At 45.6% G+C, this 4,111-nt stretch overlaps 1 non-coding gene across 1 annotated transcript; it reads left to right on the top strand.

Moving 5' to 3' along the window:
• Nucleotides 1-323: 323 nt before the first annotated feature.
• On the top strand, nt 324-382 carry LOC112551121. Its single transcript, XR_003095280.1, has one exon. It is a non-coding gene; the product is annotated as a U7 small nuclear RNA (small nuclear RNA).
• The last annotated feature ends 3,729 nt before the right edge of the window (nt 383-4,111 follow it).

Here is a 4,111-nt window from a genome sequence, read left to right as displayed (position 1 = left end):
GCAGATCTGAAGGCACAACAGAGAACTTTAGCTCACATCTCCAAGTTACCCATGGAGTGGCATAATCTGAAAAGAGGCGGAGTTTAACAACTATTGTTCATAGGATAAATTGCTAATTTGCATATCAGGTAAAGTGCCTTTAGCTACATTTTGGGGAATTTTTTTCATTAAAAAGAAGAAAAGGAAGATGCAGGTAATTAGGATATGAAATTGTATTTAATTATGTAGTTTCAGATATAGTATTTATAGAGCAGTGATAACTCACCATGAACTGAATAGTAATTGTCCAGGACATGGCAGTCATTCAAAATATAAGAGATAGCTGGCTTCTAGCTCTTTTAGTATTTGTCTAGAAGGTTTTCTACATTGGTGGAAAACCACATTTTCATCTGGGTTCAAAAAAAAGAAAAGATTAGTGTTATAAAAAATAAGGAAATAAAAATGATTATTTGCTTGGTGTTTATATATTAGTTTTTCAGGCATGAGGGTGGTTGTATAAAATCATGTTTAATTAAAATAAGCCTATTGTTTCTCTGAGCTGAAGACAGCACTTCAAAAAACACTGTAGGTGTACAGTATTTCACTTTTTGTTTTTTAGGAATGGTGGTTGTGAAATAGCAGATCCTAATGATGACAGCCTGAATATGTAGATAGCCTAAACAACAGCTCTGTGAGGGGTGGTTACTCCAGTTGTCTCCAGTATGCTGGTTTTTCCTGTAAGATGACAACATTTGTATTAGCTGACCATATGTTTTCAGGTTCAGATATAGGAAAACTAATCCATTCCTGTAAATGGAAAGCAGTAACTGCAGTCAAAGACATTGAGTTGTTGCTGCCCCTACAAAATCTTAGAAAACAATCAAATAAACAAAGGAAAAGACCAATGAGTTAAATGAACTAAAAATACTAAAATGATAAAAATAAAGCATCCTCAGTATAAAAAAATCATTTCCCCCAAAGCTCATCTTACTGTCTTCAGTCTAGAGTTCCATATGAGGAAATAGCTTTGGGAGAAGGAAGGAACCATTGGCACATGCTTCTACAAACCCCCTGGTCCTCCCAGGCAGCTGTTGTTCCATCCCAACTCAACAAGCCATCTCTTGATGCTGATTCCCCAGCCAACAATCACCCCCTTTCCAGTCTTCCCTTTTTGGGGGAGGTCATTGAACAGGTGATCACCCAACAGCTCCAGAGACATCTGGATGCTATCAGCTTCATGGGCCCTTGTCAGTCTGGCTCTCCTCCTGGGCATAGTATGGAGACTGTGCTCATGGCTTGGGTTGATGATCTTTATCTGGAGATCAACAGGAGAAATTGGAAATTGTATCTTGTTGATCTTACTAGATCTTTCAGGAGCTGTGGATACATTTGACCATGAGGTACTGATAACTTATCTACATGACCAGGTAGGTGCTCATGGGACCACTCTAAATTGGTTCCACCCTCTAGCAGGGAGTGATCTCAGGAGGTGGTGATGGGTGAGTGTTTTATCATCCCCTTGGTACCTTTCTGGTCTCACAGGGCTCCATTTTGTTGCCCCTCTTGTTCAATATATACCTGAGGCCATGGGCAGATACAGGATTTTGTAAAGAAGGGTGCAGGAACAGCTATGGACACTGCCAGGCAGACTGCATTTCTGCTGCTGTGTACACCGCCAGGCAGAGTCCATTCGTGCTCCCTCCTACCATTAGAATATGAATACCACACCAAGACAGCAGCAGCCAAGGACTTTTTCAGTCCACAACTCACGTAAGAATCTCCCCATGCTCATGGCACCTCCACCCTCAACAGTGACAGTAGCAGTGGCAGGCAGAGGACACTGGGCATGGAAGGGGAGGGGATGTGTTGCTGAGCATGGAGCGGAACCTGCTTCCCTTACTTCAGAAATGTAAAAAACTCCCCCACAGTGTGGTCTGAAAGGGAGGGTGCAACTGCACCACTGCACTTCTGCACCCCCTCTGGATTCACCCCTGTCTGATGCTGCTGGATGAGAATTCTGAGATTCGGAGTTAGGAGGTACCATCAGACTTGGAGAGTACTTGATAGCAGCCTTCAATGACCTGAAGGGTGGTTCCAAAGCAGATGCAGCTGGACTGTTCTCAGTGATGGCAGATGACAGAACAAGGATCAATGGTCTCAAGTTGCAACAAGGAGGTTTAGGTTGGATATTAGGAAAAACTCTCTTAGGTGGAGGGTGGTGAAGCACTGGAGCAGGCTACCTAAGGAGGTACTGGTGGGATCTCCATCCCTGGATGTTTTTAAGGACCAGCTCAACAAAGTCCTGGCTGGAATGATCTAGTTGGGGATGGTCCTGCTTTGAGCAGGGGGTTGGACTAGATGACCTCCTGAGGTCCCTTCCAACCCTAATTTTCTATGATTCAATGAAAGCAGTAGCCAACCCCTTTGGGAACCTGAGAGAAGGAAGTAAAATTTGTTCTACTTTACTGAAAATTAATCCCCCAATGACTTTCAGGGAGTGATCCGGGGTAGGTAGAATGGCAGAATGGGTTTCTCTTGTCATTGGAGCAGAGGAGAGGGAGAGAAGCTTAAGAGAAAAGCCTTGCCCAACTTGTCATGGAGACAGCACTATGGAAAAAGATTTGGGAGTCTTGGTAGATCACACACTCACTATGAGCATGCAGCATGATGCAGCTGCACGAAAAGGCCAGTGCAGTTTGGAAGTGTTGCACCAAGGCACCAATAGAAGTGTTAGGTGGAAGACAATGGAGGTGATAGTGCCTCTCTACTTGGCACTGGTTAGGCCTCATCTGAAGTACTGTATGCAGTTCTGGGCTCCCCATTTTTTAAAAGACATGGAGAAGTTAGAGAGGTTTCAGAGGCAGGCGACAAAGATGATAATGGGCATAGAAAGCAAGTCATATGAGGAGAGACTGAAGGAGCTAGGCATGTTCAGTTTGTGGAAAAGGTGCTTGAGAGGGAACATGATAGCAATCTTCAAATACTTGAAGGGCTGTCATAAAGAAGAGGAAAAGCACCTTTTCTCTCTTGCTAGAGAGGAGGACACAAACTAACAGCTTGAAGTTGCAGCAAACTAGGTAAGTTTAGATTGGATATACAGAAAAACACCTTGACTATTAGAATAGTGAGACAGTGGAATAGACTGGCTGGGGAAGCTGTGAACTCTCCATCCCTGGAGGTGTTCAAGAAGAGGTTGGACAGCCACTGGTCAAGGATGATCTAGGTGTAGCTATGCCTGGGCGCGTTTACACGTTCATGTAATTACATAATTACATCTACATATAATTACAGTGCATTAAGTTTAATACTATAATTATAGGTACTAACTTAACGTGCTGTAATCAGTGGTACTATGAATTAGAACCAGAGCATGCTTTTTTTGTGATGCTAATGCCAGTAGATTAATTCTGCTACACATTAGTGCATTAGCACAGGTGTTGCCTGCTGTGCTAATGCTCAGTAGAATTAGTCTACTGCTCCTTTAGCATTTTGTGTAGATGCACTTGCTATGTTCTACTATGGGTATTTCCCAGGCTTCTGGGCTTTGTTGGTTGCTCCCCCCCACTTTCTGCTACATGTGTCAGGGTGTTCTTAAGCCTTCCCAGAGGCATTGGGTGTTGGCTACAGCCAAGGCTGGCAAAGTTTATTGGGGTGCATAGTTGCAGGAAGAAAATAGGATCGGGAGGGCTGAGTGTGAGCGCACTCAAGTGCACTCACACATCCACCGCCACCCCTTCAGCAAGTAAGTCTGTCATGGAGAAGGGCCATGGGGAGGGGGGGCAGATTGAGGCCCCCACAGTGACGGAGGGAGTGGAACAGAGGCAGAGGCAGGAGCTGGGGTGAATGGGGCCCCAGGGCTGGGGTGGGTCGTGGGAAGCTCAGGGCCCAGGCAACTTGTTCAGGGGTGCAGGAGGTTCCTGATGCTGTGCGCACCCCTGGGACAGGCACAAGGGGCATGTGTCCCCCCATCTGTGTGCGCAGTGGAGGTAGATGCAGCTTCGGGCTGTGCTCTGCACCCCACTGCCAGTGCCCCAACAGCCACACGATGCCACATGCCTCCTGCGCGCTAGCTACCTGGTGGTGGAAGGCATGTGGCATCATGTGGCTGCTTGGGCACCAGCAGTGGGGTGTG

The sequence above is a fragment of the Alligator sinensis genome, unplaced genomic scaffold, assembly GCF_000455745.1.
Source record: "Alligator sinensis unplaced genomic scaffold, ASM45574v1 scaffold35_1, whole genome shotgun sequence".
In the NCBI taxonomy this organism is placed as follows: domain Eukaryota; kingdom Metazoa; phylum Chordata; order Crocodylia; family Alligatoridae; genus Alligator; species Alligator sinensis.
Note: the sequence above shows the minus strand (reverse complement) of the source record. Positions and strands in the feature narration are given on the sequence as shown.